General features: G+C 48.5%; 1 protein-coding gene across 2 annotated transcripts in view; it reads right to left on the reverse strand.

Annotated features, from left to right (window-relative positions):
* The window catches only part of LOC105493325 (transmembrane protein 132C), a 434,894-nt gene that overhangs the window by 305,593 nt on the left and 114,027 nt on the right, over positions 1-15,274 (reverse strand). The gene's annotated exons all lie outside the window — the stretch shown is intronic.

Here is a 15,274-nt window from a genome sequence, read left to right on the forward strand (position 1 = left end):
TTGCAGAACTATCACTGGCTGATGCTCAGGTCAGTCTAGAGATGCTGAATGCCAGCTTGCAAGTATGTACAGTTAGCATCGAAAGGTCAGGAGATGGAGCCCCTGAATCCAGCAGCGCCTGAAGCTGGAGGCCCCTGCACTTTTCTTCTCCATGGCTTGAGCCAGCCTGAGATGTCTTCTTATCATTCTTAACTGACTGATGCTCAGCATCTTGTCTGATGGATGAGGCCCCTGAGCTTATCGCGGTTCTTATTTAATATTGTATCGGCAAGACATCCATCTCAGTCTTAACGTTAATCGGGGGAAAAGATCAACAGAGGGATAGGATAAGGAACAGTCTTCCCTCCATCAACATTAACTAAGAGGCTTGTCTGTGCCCCATGCTGCCTTGCTTCTGTAGGGAGCGCACAGATAATTAAACCGTGTTTATCAAACTCATGGGAGGCTGAGCAGAGGGGAGGTGGCCTGTCGCAATAGGGAAAGGCTCAGATGGGAAGAAGTCAGCATGGGCATATGATATGACAGGTGAGAGCAGACTTGCACCCTAATCATTGTTTAGAAGTAGAAGGTGGCCATGTGAGGAAAGAAGCAAGAGGACTCCAAACTGCAGGAGGGCAAGGTTGGAACGCAGAAGAGGGAGGTGCGCTGGAGGAGGCAATGTCCCAAGGGGCGGGGCGAGAGCAGTCCACCTCCATGGGAACCAACTTGTTATTTCAAATTGCGAACCCACAGTAAGAGCAAAAAGCAGACCCACCCTTCCGCTTTGTTTAATGGTGGTTTGTAAGTTTCCCTATGGAACAGAGACCCCCTCGTATGACCTTTCGCTGCCACCTGCCTTGCTACGCTGCTGCGGCTGGGTGCTGAAGGCCCCGATGGTTGCAATTGTTCCAGAAAGATGCACCTTCCTTTGCAAACTCACAAACCACAGAAAACGTCACTCACAAGGGAGACGGAATGAACCATGTTAGAAGACACACGGCGAAGCCCTACCCAGACCTTTCTCTCTCCATTATGGCACCAACGCCTTCAGGTCAAGCAAACCCTATGGTCCCTGGACACAGGTGGAGACACAGTTAGCTGGAGGAAGGGGAAGAAACCACCTTCTACCCATGCGGGAGGGGCAGAGAGATGTCCTGAGCCCAGCTACTAGAAGGCTACCCTACCCCAGGGCCAGTGAGGCTGGGGGGAGCAGTAGCACATCAGAGCTGCTGATGTGTGATGGGGGCACCTGATGGGAAGCCACTGAAGCCTCTGAGTGCCATCTGCTGACCTAAGATGCTCCCTGGCCAGTGGCTCCCCTAGGGTCACTCCCACTCCTGGGCACAGGCAGACGTGGCTAAGGTGTCCACTGCAGCTTTGCGCTGGATAGGAAATAAGAGAAGAACCTATCCACAATAAACTGCCTGAACACAGCAAACCCCAGGAGAGAACGCAGTCGAGAAAGAAAGAGAAGAGAGACAGAGGATAGGGCCCTGTGGAGAGGGCAGCTCCAGGCCAGCCTACCGGGCTCCCATCACACACAGCCTGGCCACTTCCTAGCTGTGAAGGTGGGTGCTCACTCAGCCTGTCTGCGCCCCTGTTCCCATCTGTAGAAGGAGCTTCATAACAGCACACTCCTCTTGGGACCATTTTGAAGATGAAACAACTTACTAAATACAAAGTGCTCAGTCCTGGCACATAGTAGGTCCTCAAAAATATTACCTATTAATATATATATATTTTTTTACTTTAAGTTCTGAGATATATGTGCAGAACGTGCAGGCTTGTTACATAGGTATACACGTGCCATGGTGGTTTGCTGCACCCATCAACCCGTCATCTAGGTTTTAAGACCCACATGCATTAGGCATTTGTCTAATGCATGCAAGCATTTGTAATTCTCTCTCTCCCCTTGCCCCTCACCCCGCCGACAGGCCCCAGTGTGTGATGTTCCCCTCCTGTGTCCACGTGTTCTCATTGTTCAGCTCCCACTTACAACTACCTATTAATTTTTTACTACTATTTGGAAGCAGCTGGCAAGGAGAACTACACGTATTAGCATAGAAAGATCTCCAAGATGTGTTATTGGGTGAAAACAATGTTAATTACGTAAAAACAAATAACCACGATAATATAATTACATTTTCTTTGTAGTTTTCTTCCCCCCACAGAACTTTAGAGAAACACTACCCAGAGCTTATTCAACGGCTTCGTGAATTCACTAAGGACCCCACACCCATGTATCTTTCTGTACCACCAACTCTACTAAAGGGCTTCATGCCTGTGACCACAACAAAGCTGCTACCCATGGAACCATCGCATCTGAGTTCCAGGAGAAACAAATTAAGGGCAAAATGTCTGTATTAGGTAAGTCTATTTAGTTAACTTTTTTTTTTTTTATTGGCTCCGGTAACTCAGTGAACATCAGTTTATACATTCTTGCCATCCTGGCTCATAACTGCACCTACTACAAGGGGGTCTGGGAAGGAGATTACACTTGGTCCTCAACTTAGGATACTGCAACGTAGGATTTTTCCACTTTATGATGGTGTGAAAGTGATACCCGTTCAGTAGAAACTGTGCTTTGAATACTCATGCAACCATTTTGCTTTTCACTTTCGGAACAATATTCAATAAATTACATGAGACATTCGACACTCTATCCTAAAATAGGCTTTGTTTTAGATGATTTTCCCCAGGTGTAGGTTAATGTAAGTGTTCTGAACATGTTTTAGGTAGGCTAGACTGAGCTGTGATGTGTCATAGGTTAGGTGTATTAAATGTATTTTCAAACTTAGAATATTTTCAATTTATGATGGATTTATCAGCACATAACCCCATCATAGGTAGAGAAGCATCTGTATTTTTAGTTGGGCACACTGCCACCTCCAACAAGTTTAGTATTCAGTAAGTAAGGAAGGAGGCGAGAGTGGATATTGTGTAGATAGTTACCATTATTACACCATTATCACACAAGGAACATATCATTTATGCTAAAACAATTACATTAAAACAACTATAGTGATATTAATATTTATATAACAGTATAGCTTAATATTATATTAATTTTAATACATTAAAATGAATGAAATGTATATTTAAATATGATCTTTAGTATTCTATTATTACCATAAAATATTAATAAATTTAATACAATAATTACGTTACAATAACAAGAACAAAAAACTGAAACACAACACTATGATTGTATATATGTATATATTTATGTGTGTTTGTGTGTAAATATGTACTCACCACACATATAAATGTTTAGAAAAAAATTATAAACAGTAAATCACACTTACAAAAGTGATTACCTAAGAGGAGTAGAAGGGAGATGAGATCTTTGGGATGGTCACATGTATTTTAGGTTTACTAGATTTTTTTTTTTTTTTTTTTGGAAAATAAGGGAGACTGTACTCACACATTAGTTGTGCAATTAACATGCTGCCTTAAGAGAGCTTCCCTTGGCAACAGAGCTACTATTGCCTGATTTGGTCGGCTGAAAACAAAGCAGATGCATATCCTATCCTGTGTATGCTTCGTGTGGTTCTCCAACAGCTGCACACACTTTAAAGGTAGAATTTCTTATTTTTTCCCTCCTTGTTCTTTGCTATTCTTAAATATCTATCTTCGAAGAAGAGAAAAGGTGATGAATTTAACATGAATATATGAGCATCCAACATCTCTTAGTTTTCTTCTGTGACAAAAAGGGGTCACTAGATGTGCGGTTGAAGGAAAGGACTTTTCCCTTTGTGAGCACCCAGCATGCTGCTCAGGTGGGTTAACCCAAGTTGTGCTTGCTTTACAGCTCTGGCAACCCCCTTTCTGTGCCTATCCATGTTATCAAAAGTCCTTAGAAAAGTTTGTTCCCTTTCCTGCCTGTGAAGAAACCCAGAAAGTACCCAGCAGAGGATGCTCGCTTCCCAGTATCAGTTTTCTTCTTGTGTCTGGAATCCCTGTTTTCTTCGGGAATGCCATATGGCTGTCTGATGTGGTTTGGCTGTGTCTGCACCCAAATTTCATCTTGAATTCCCATGTGTTGTGGAGGGGACCCAGTGGGAGATCATTGAAACATGGGGGCAGGTCTTTCCTTTGCTGCTCTCATGATAGTGAGTCAGTCTCATGAGATCTGATGGTTTTTAAAAGTGGAGTTTCCCTGCACAAGCTCTCTTCTTTTGTCTGCCACCACGTGAGACATGCTTTTCACCTTCCCCCACGATTGTGAGGCCTCCCCTGCCTCGTGGAACTGTGAGTGCATTAAACTTCTTTCTTTTGTAAATTGCCCAGTCTTGGGTATGCCTTTATCAGCAGTGTGAAAATGGACTAATACATCGTCTTTAAAGAAGTGCATATCTCAGCCTTGCGTGCCCTTAAGGATGGCTGTGTGCCAACATCCAGGCCAAGAGCTACAAGAGGAAGTTGTTGGGTGGAGCTCCAAGGATAGCACCTTAAAAGGAGCACAGCTGAGTCATCATCAGGTACCTTTGCCCATTTGCCCTTTCTTTTTTACCCGATTGCAATGCTGATCTGATGCTGGAGATGGAGCAGCCTTTTTGTGACCATGAGGCAAGAAGCTCATGCTGAGGATAACTGAATGGAATAACAATAGGAACTGGGTCCCCCTTGGCATCGCGAAGCATCATGAGAGCCTGGGCTGCCAAACACAAAATACCTTTCCTTCAGCCCAGCATCTAGTAACCCCCTTCCTGTCACAGAAGAAAGCTAAGAGATGTTGGATGCACGTGTATTTATGTTAATACATGCCAAACACTGAAACTGGAATATAAACTCCTGCCAAACACTGGACTGTCAAAGACAAAATTGATTCTGCAGCAAAATAAACAAGGGCTGTCAATTCATGAGCTTGTGGTGGTGAAGCCTATTGTCTGCCAGTTTCCTTTCAGCAAGGATTCAACGGTTCTAGGAAGGAGAGTCTGTTTTACATAGTAAAAGAGGAAATCCTGGGACAGCGTCTGATTGGCAAGGGTCCTACGCAGTTGGGAATCCTGAAGGAGGAAGAGACTTTCCCATTGGTCTTCGTGTACATTTGACGGCCCTGGATTAGCTGCAAGTGAGCACGGGGCCAATCTGGGGATATTTCAAAGGAGGAAGATTGTTCAGTGTTACAGGTTGACTGTGGACAGTCATTTCCCAGAACAAGTGGAGGTCAATAAAGCACTATTTTAAAGCGATGATGCTTAGGACAAGTTGCGTGCCATGATAGGCATCTCCCAGGACGTTTTGTTTTGCAAGAAAAATAAAGCCCCAACTTTGTTTGAACCACCCATTTTTAAGTTTCTGTAACTTGCAGATTCACACTGTTTGTGCACCTTGATACATCTATGCCTCAGGCTAGAGACCATCATGCAGCTTTTAGCTAGAGAAACGTATCAATCAAGCTTGTCCAACCCATGCCCTGCAGGCCGCATGTGGCCCAGGATGGCTTTGAATGCGCCCAACACAAATTTGTAAATATTTTAAAAACATTAAGAGTTTTTTTTTGTTTTCTTTTTTTTTTTCTTTTTTAGCTCATCAGCTATCATTAGTGTTAGTGTATTTTATGTGTGGACCAAGACAATTCTTCTCTTCCAATGTGGTCCAGGGAAGCCAAAAGATTGGACACCCCTGAAATAATCTCCTTTTGTATAAGAAAGTTTGAATATCGCCTGTTTGCCTGTCTTTGCCGCCCCACCTCCTCCAGGAAGTCCTCCTTGATACCCCTGGCCAGGACTGGCCCTTCCTTCTTCCTGTGTCTGCTCCCCATCCTTCACCTGGACCACACACTGTGCTCCTTCATGATGTTCTGGAGTCAGGCTCTCTCATACTCAAATCTTATTTGAGAAACTGGAATATAAGCTCTTTCAAACCAGGCAGGCAGCTGAGAAGGAAGAATATGCTTTTGCATCAGGCATGATGAAGGTGCAAATCCTCACTTGTTAGGATTTGTGGGCAAGTGGCTCCATCGGTTCAAGCCTTTCTTGATGAATGAAGTGGCAGTGACAACCCACCTCCCCCCAGGAGCTGCTGCAGAGGGCTATTGAAATCCCCACCAGAGTACCTTAAAGCACGGAGCTCCCTGTCTCCATAGAGGAAAGGGTCTGTGTTGCATCCACACACCTCTGAGACAGAAAGAGAGAGACAGAGAGAGAGAGAGAGAGAGAGAGCAAGCGAGCAGAGGGTGGGGGAGACTCTGTAAAATTTTTATTAAAGGTTCAGGTCATAGATATTAGTGGATAGTAGGTATTTTATGACAAGAGGCAAAATTGAGGATACTATGTAAGTATTTATGTAACCATTTAAAATGAAACCATTAAAAAATATAAAGATTATTCTTAGCTTGAAAGCCATATAAAAGCAGATGGCAGGGGTTTGGCCCGAGGGTTCTAGTTTACCAGACCCCTGGTCTAGAGTCTGTGTGGGGACAAAATGCACAGGCTCTGAAGGTTTGTGAATCCTGTTTCTGCCACTTGGCATCTGTGTGACCTAAAGCAAGGAGGTTCATTCTTCATGCCTTAGTTTTCCTGTCTGTGGAATGGGGACAACAGTACTAACAATACCTACCTCCTAAGGCTGGTGGAAGGATGAACTATGTCAATGCATATAAAATGGTTAAAACAGAATCCAATACGCAGAAAGTATTCAATAAATGCTAACTAGGATTGTTCCCTCATCGTGTCTAGCACACACACCAGGGCTACTTAATCTTTTGCTGGGCTCTGGGGTCCTTGGGGAAAGCTGATGGATAGTGAAGGTTCCTTTCCTGAGGGGAATACATGTGCCCACTTAACATACATGTGCAAAGGAGGGAGTCAGGGAAGCCTCGTCCATCCCACTACAGTGAGCCTCTCGCGTGAGGTCTGCCCTCAACTCCTGCAAAGGATGCTGAGTAAGTCATTGGAAAAATGATGAGCAAGGGTCTCCTGGCCTTCCCAAAGGCCACTCCTCCAAGGCCCTCCTGCTGGCCAGCTGCCAGAGTGGAGTTAGGATTTAAGTGTTAGCACCAACCCTACTGTAGTGGTTCTCAAACTGTGGCACACTGTATGGGCACCACTTGGAGGAAGGGTGATTGCAGGAGCCCCTCAATTAGAGTGGCTTGAGAATTTGCATTTTCAAAGAACTTCTCAGGTGATGCTGATGCTGCTGGCCCAGGAACCCCACTTTGAGAACCGCGGTGCTAAGGCATCAGCCTCCACTCACTGGAAGCTGATAAAATGCACCAAGAGGACAGGACACAACTCTTCAAATTACAGCTTCAACACAAAAGCCTGGGAAGCTAGAAGATGCTCTGATTCTAAAAGCAACCCTGTATCTTCTCTCCACGGCCACCACTCAGCCCAGGACACCTGTGCAGATCACCTGGACAGCGTCACAGCCTTTTCCTGGGCTCCCGGCTTTGCTCTTTCCAGGCTGTGACCCATTTCCCCATTGGGCACAGAGGGATCTTCACACATCAGAAATCAGATTCTGTCCCTGTCTGACCTAAAACCCTGTAGACAGAATAATGTCCCCTCTCCTAGAGAGGGCCTCATCCTAACCCGTGGAGCCTGTGCATACGTGAGGTTGCAGGGAGAGGGTGGCGGAGGTACGGCTGCAGGTGGAGGCAGGTGGCCAGTCGGCTGACAGTAAGACAGGAGGATCATCCAGAGTGATTGGGTGATCTCCATGTAACTTGGGGTTCTTAGAAGTGGAGGAGGGAGGTGGCAGAGGAGGCCGCAGGGATGCGAAGTGAGCAGGACCCGCCCACAGCTGCCAGCTCTGCAGATGGGGGAAGGGGCCAGGAGCCGAGGTAGACGGGCACCTCTAGAAGCTGGAAAAGGCAGGGGAATGCATTTGCCCTCAGAGCTGCCAGGAGGAACACAGCCCTGCCAGCACCTTGCTTTCCGCCCACTGAGGCCCATGGTGGGCTTCTGGCCTCCAGAACTATAAGGTAATCAGTTCGGGTTATTTTCAAGCCAAGGAAGTTGTGGTGCTCCATTACAGCAGCCCAGGAAACGAGTAACCTGCCGGGTGCGGTGGCTCACACCTGTGATCCCAGCACTTTGGGAGGCTAGAGTGGGAGGATCACTTGAGCCCATGCATTTGAGATCAGCCTCGGCAAAACAGCAAAACCCCATCTCTATGAAAAAAACAGCTTGGCAGGGTGGGGCATGCAAGCAGCCCAGGTACTCAGGAGACTGGGCTGGGAAGATGGCTTGAGCCCAGGAATCCAGTGCTGCGGTGAGCTAGGAATCCAGTGCTGCGGTGAGCTAGGAATCCAGTGCTGCGGTGAGCTAGGAATCCAGTGCTGCGGTGAGCTGTGATTGCGCCAGTGCACTTTAGCATGGGTGATAGAACAAGACCTTGCCACACACAAAACAAAGTGAAACGATACAAAACAGAACAGAAAACTTAACCCTTCAGCAGCTTCTCTTTGAATAAAATCTAAGCTTCTTAATGTGGCAAGGGCTGGGCCTTAATTGGCCTGTGTCCACCTAGATCCATCCAATGCCCCCTACTCAGTGTGCATAGACCTGCATGGAATGTTTACGCCAACTCAGAGGCATGGGGCTGGCCATGTCCTCTTCTTGGATGCTCTTCCCCAAATGCTCATGGAGCCTTTTCATGATGCAAGCGCTGCCTCCATGATCCACACATTGGCTGAGCACCTACTATGTGCCAGGCTCTGTTCTGGGCGGCCGTGAACAAAGCACAGTTCCTGCAAGCATGATACCTGCGTTCTGGTAGGAGAAAGCGGAAAGCAGGCACGCAGTGGGGGGCGGTGTTGAGCACTCTCGAGAAAGACGATGCGCCCTGGCAGGAGCCTACTTCCTGACCGTCCCAGCGGACGCAGCTCTCACCCCATCCCCATCCGTCCCCCTCTGTCCCCATCCACCTCCACCACACGGTCTTCATGGCTCTTCCTGCTATCTCCAAAATGATCTTTGCTTTTTGCTGTTTTCTTTGCGTAATGTCTCTCTTTTCCTACTAGACTGGGCAGCCCAGAAAAGAGGGACTTGATCTCCTTTGTTCCCAGTGCCTAGATCAGTATCTGGAACTTGAGTGTGCTTAGTAAGTACGGAATGAACGAATGAATCAATGAATGAATGAATGAAGTATGAACAAAGTAAAGGAGTTAGCACCCCTTGGGGCTCAGGCTGCCAACCCCCTGGATGCCCCAGACTCATTTCTGCATCTCGCCAGTGTCTCTGGTGTTGGTCTCTCCCAGGGGGACTCTTGTAGGGTGTGAAGGTAGCCGCAGAGTCTGACAAAATACAAACTGTCACGGTCTTCTGTTGCCCGCACAGACTTCTTTTGGAGCAGCCTCCTGTGAATTCAGTATCTGGTATGTGTTTAGCCAGCTGCCACTGTTTTCCTCAAGCTACGTGTGAAACCAACACTCTGTTAAGAAGTGGAAACAAGATCCTCCCCGTTACTGCATCAAAACTAGGGCAACCGAAATAAACAACACAAAATCAGCGCCCGGAAGCGGAGGGAAGGAGGGAAGCCAGCCGGCGTCAGCTGCGCAGAGCACACGGCCCAAGCCTCCTTGGAGGGTGACTGTACCTCTTCGGGGTGGCCCCCACAGCAAGGTGATGGCTGGGCCTGCGGGGCGTCCCAACCATGCCCTCTCACCCGGAGCACATGCTCCCGGCCCAGTGCTGGTCCAAGCTGGTCAGAGGCTGCGGAGCTCAGACCCAGCGACACCTTCTCCAGGGAAGCAGTGTCAAACTCTAGGCCCAGGGGGCCTCGTTGGCCCTCGGACAGTTTATTGCACACACAGCAGTTAAAAGAATAACAGAGAGGGAGGGAGAGAGGGAGGAGAGAAGAGACAAGGGGAAGAAGAGCGGGAGGGAAGATGGGATGCCACTTCTTTAAAATTAGAGACAGCACATAAAAACTTAGATTCTTAGTTTCTTTAGAAAAGTTAAGATTTGGGGCAATAGCAGGCTGGATTCGCCGCCTGGCAGCCATCGGCTGGAGTCAGGAAGGGGCCGTCCCTTGTGTCTTCAGACCGCCAGAGTCCCCACCTGGCCGCCCTGGCATTCCAGCCCTGCCTGGCCATGTATTCTCTGGGTTGGCCACGCAAGCCTGAGAGGAGCCTCTTCCTCTCTGCACGCTGAGCCCACGGATCCCAGAAGAGGCAGCCACTGGCCGAGACGCTTTTCCTGGGCTCGGGCTCTTGGAAGTGGAGGGAGCCCCCGGGTGAACTAGAAGCCCTGGCCTCTTGGGACTAAGTCAGACCCACGCAGCAACCTCCCGGCCAAGGAGTCAGGGGACATTTCTAAGTTCTGCCACCAGAGGGTGGGGAAGGGCACAGGTGAGGGCCAGGCGCAGCTGCCCAGGAGCAAGCCGGCTCTGGGGTTCCTGGAGCCAGGCAGGGAGACTCCCACCTGCACAGGCAGCTGGCCTGCACAAACACCTGCACCTCCACACACAAAAATCGCCTGCGTGATTTTCGTTTTTCTGAGACGGAGTCACGCTCTGTCACCCACACTGGAGTGCAGTGGTGTGATCTCGGCTCACTGCAAGCTCTGCCTGCCAGGTTCAAGCAATTCCCCTGGCTCAGCCTCCTGAGTAGCTGGGACTACATGCCCAGCTAATTTTTGTATTTTTGGTAGAGACGGGGTTTCACCGTGCTAGCCAGGCTGGTCTTGAACTCCTGACCTCGTGATCCACCCGCCTCGGCCTCCCAAAGTGCTGAGATTACAGGTGTGAGCCACTGCACCCAGCTGATTTTTGTTTTTAATTGTGATGAATTGAGAACAATTTGGTTCCTTCGAATTGCTGGAGGAGTCCACAACAGAACTCAGTCACTCAAAGCCCTGCAGGGCAAAGCACTGGGTGTGCGGTTCCCTCCCAGGCACAGGTTTCCCAAGCCCGGTGCTCCAGGTGGACCACCAGCCAGAGGCATCCACGCCTCTGGTGCAGAAACCCCAGGTCTGGAGTGACCTCCATGCCCGCATCCCAGTCAGAGGTAAGGCCCAGCTCAGGACAGCATGCACACGTGCTTACTTGTCCTGCGGGTTCCTGAATTGGGGCTTTGCTGAGAGCTTTGCACAGCACAACCCACTGCATTCCCATTCCCAGTTTTTTCTTCTATATATATATATATATATATATATATATATTTTTTTTTTTTTTTTTTTTTTTTTGAGACAGGGTCTTGCTGTCGCCCAGGCTGCAGTGCAGTGGTATATTCATAGCTCACTGCGGCCTCGAACTCCCAGGCTCAAGCAATCCTCCTGCTTTAGCTTCCCAAGTAGCGGGGACCACAAGTGTGCATCAACCATGTCTGGTTAGTTTTTTAATGTATTTTTATTTTTTGTAGAGATGTGGGTCTCTCTATGTTGCCCGGGTTGGTCTCAATCTCCTGGCTTCAAGGGAGTCTCCCACCTCAGCCTCCCAAGGTACTGGGATCACAGGTGTGAGCCACCATCCTGGTCTCATTTCCAGTTTTCTCATTCACATCTTCATTCACTCAACAAATATGGAGCATCGACTATGCATCAGGACCTGATCTGGCAGCGCGACCGTAAAGCAAATGTGCCCCCTTTCTCTGTCTCAGTGTCCTCACCTGAAAGATGGGGGATCAGAATGAAACCCACTTCACAGTGTTCCAAGAAGATGGGAGGACTTAACACCTGTCACACATGTAGAACAATCCCAGCCCAGAGTGGGTGCTGCTGCGAGATCCCTGCTGTGGCATTTTTATTTTTATTTCTCTTATTTCATCGCTTATCTCCTTATCCATCCTTCTGGCCCTGGGTTTATTCTCTACCACCATGAGACCAGGCAGGGTGTGCATTTGTGGAAGGAGGGATGAGGATCTGGGGAAGCCCAAGGGAAAGAGAAAATGTGGAGGAAAATTTCTGCAGGGACAGCCACCTCTGTGTCTGTGCCCCTGGAGGGGGAAGAACAGGGTGTCTCCCCTGTGGTTCGAAGGCAAGCGTCGGCCCTTCCAGCAGCCTAGGAAATAGAAGGTTAAATGTTGGTGAAAGAGAGAAACTGTGCCACTTACAGGGGCACACCTCTCAGGTCTGCTGGATGGGTCATCAATGAACATTCTGAGAGGGGTATGTGGGAAGGAGCAAATGAATAAAACGCCACCTCTGATGAAAACACACGTGGCTAAGGCCGGGCGCGGTGGCTCAAGCCTGTAATCCCAGCACTTTGGGAGGCCGAGGCGGGCGGATCACAAGGTCAGGAGATCGAGACCACAGTGAAACCCCGTCTCTACTAAAAATACAAAAAATTAGCCGGGCGTGGTGGCGGGCGCCTGTAGTCCCAGCTACTCAGGAGGCTGAGGCAGGAGAATGGCGGGAACCCGGGAGGCGGAGCTTGCAGTGAGCCGAGATCGCGCCACTGCACTCCAGCCTGGGCGACAGCGTGAGACTCCGTCTCAAAAAAAAAAAAAAAAAAAAAAAGAAAACACATGTGGCTAAGGAGTGGCTTTCAGAGTTCTGATGGGGAGGCACTTTCTGCCCATAAAATTTTGAATAACACAGTCTCGTTACGCGTGTCTTCTAGGTCGAAGTGTGAGGGGGTCCTACCAGCAACCCCTTCGAGCCAGCCAGGGCCAAATACTTCCTGAGGGGCTGTTCCAGGGCCCACAGCCCAGCTCTCTGTGGGAGCACTGTGCTCAAGAGGTAGCCTTCACCCCAAGTTCAGAGTAGGCAGCCAGCTTGGGAGACACAGGCCCCGTCCTCCAGCAACTCATGGAGCAAAGGGCACCCACGTCACCAGTACACGACTCTCACTTGCGACTGCGGCAAATCAGAGCCGCAGATCAAATGTCCTTCCCTAGTTATTTTTGATGTGTTGTGTTTTATGCAACAGAGGTTCAGTTAAGGACTTATGCCCAAATTGAATTTCTTATATTTCCTCTTTAACTTTTTAACTTCAGAGAGGGTTTCTCATTTCCTAACTCCCTGTTCTCCTCCAATGACTTAAAGGATGCTAAAATGGATCTTTAACGTATCCTGTATAAAGCAGAGTCATGATTGTATACACACCGCAGACAAAGCCCACAGGCTCAGTTCTCTTATGGTGGCCCTCACATCAATTGAAAACAGGAACAATTTAGGGGCAAAAGGAAATGTGATGATCATGTGCCGTGTATCAGGCTCTGTGCAAGGACTTGGCGCGTATGTCTCTAATCTTTGCAATGATCCTAAGAGGCAGGTCACCTTACGTCCATTCCACAGATGGGAAGAGGGAGGCTGAGACCATAACCAAGTCTCCAGTCACATCGGATTTCAACACAGACCCATCTAAATTCCAAAGCCGAGTCCTTCTCGTCATGCTGTTGCCATCTGAATCTGCAAAGGGGTATAACAGCCCATAAAGTTCTCGAATATTTTGAGACAAAGTGACGAACACCAAGACAGGAGCCTGGACTTTGATAGACCTGAATGTGAACATCACAGGTGGCCGTGAAGGCTTTAGGAGCCCGGAGAGGACCACATCCTGCATGACAGGGGCCTTTGCAGGGACTCTGTTTACGTGGCATTTGGCATGAGGCTCATTATGTCTCAGTGTGTGCACCTTTGAAGGGAGGGTTGGTGGACATTACTTGAAAGTAGAAGGTAAAGTCCCCTCACTAAGTCAGGCTTTAGTGCCCCACGGTGGGAGGTGGATTTGGAGGGGACAGAATATTGACTTACTGCTTGAGGCCTGATGAAGTGAAACAAATAGCTTCTAGAAATACATGTAAAAATCAGAACTGAACAAGATTGATCCATAAGAAGAAAGGTCTTAAAAATCACCCTCTGACTTCCAGAAGCTTTAGCGGAGCCTAGGAATGGAGTCCTCAACGAGGTGGCCTCACTGAAGGCCATACAAGAGCCATCCAACCCACCATCACGGGCTTGCTTTGCTTGCAATCCTGGAAACTTTGCTGCCTGATCTTGAACATGAAAATGAAGATTCCCTCCCCTAAATGGGGTTCTGAAAACCTCTGAACCCCACTTCATTTGATAGAAGCCAAATGGTACAATCCTGCCTGCCGCTGTCATCGAGGCTAGGGACGGCACAACTGCTGGAGGAGCCCCTGCCCTGGCAGCTCCTACAACCCACGGTTTCTTCTGCAGGGAGGTGCACCCCCAGATCTTTTCCCATCCCGTGGCCCATGCTCAGCACCTCCCAAACCAGTGACTTATTTGATTCACTTTACTCTAAATTGTCTCCTTTGTTTTTCAAGAAGGAGAAGGTCAGACTTCGGCTCCTCTAACTCTGAATGACAGGCTGCCCACCTGACTCTTCCCTCGTCCCCTTTTCTGGAACCTGAGCACCTCTTTTTGTTTTGTAGGATTTGTTTGTTTGTGTGGGTTTGTTTGGTGGTAGTGGAGCTGTTTGTTTCTGTTTTGTTTTTAAGCTGTTCAGCTTAGCTAAAACCCACCCTTTGGCGTTAGCCATGGGGCCAAAGTAGGCCAGCTAAACAGATGCAGTTCTCTTAATAGTTAAAAAGCGTCCTTATGTAGATAATCCATCACTATCCTGATATGGAAGGACTGCTCAGTCAGAGAGTGGTTACACTACGAGGATTCCTGAAAGCAGAGCAGAACTTTGTGAGCCATTAAGAAAGCAAAATGGCTCAGCCTTTTCCCTCCCTGGGCTTATGATTCCTTCCTGCATTAATTGTGTCTTTATGGGAAAGTATTCGCCTGGAAAACCTCATTCAAGCAAGCTCCAGCAACACCGACGGTCCCCTGCCCTGCAAAGACAAGGACTGGGGAGGGGGAAATAGAACCCCCTGGGGGTGGAGAGAGAAATTCCTTTTGAACTTAGGAATGATAAGATGATTAGGAGAACAGGGGGGCTTTGTGTCATTAATCTGACCTGCTTTATCTTGCCCTGAATCCCAGGACACCCAGGGATTCCCAGTCGGATGCCAGAGCCTGAGCACCCTGGGAAACGGCTCAAGCATCCGTCCCTGAGGACGGGTCAAGTCAGCAGGGCTGTGAGCTCCTTAGCGCCTGGAGCGTGTTTCCACGTGAAGCTGATTTCATTGCGCGTGGAAGTGAATTGACCAATGGGCGGTTGGCCACTGTGAAAGCTGAAAATGCACCCACCCCTTGCCCACTTCTAAGTTCCTGCCCTAGAGGAATACACAGACGTGCACATATATACACAGAGCACAAATACACAGACACGTATATATACCCACACACATGTACACAGGGGTGCCCATGCACGCACACTGACACACATGCACAGGTGCACACACATGCAGGCACACACCTAAACTGCATACACACACATATATACACATGTACACACAGATGCACATGCATATAGACTCACACACACATAC

This window comes from Macaca nemestrina, chromosome 10 (assembly GCF_043159975.1).
Source record: "Macaca nemestrina isolate mMacNem1 chromosome 10, mMacNem.hap1, whole genome shotgun sequence".
NCBI classification, from domain to species: Eukaryota; Metazoa; Chordata; class Mammalia; order Primates; family Cercopithecidae; genus Macaca; species Macaca nemestrina.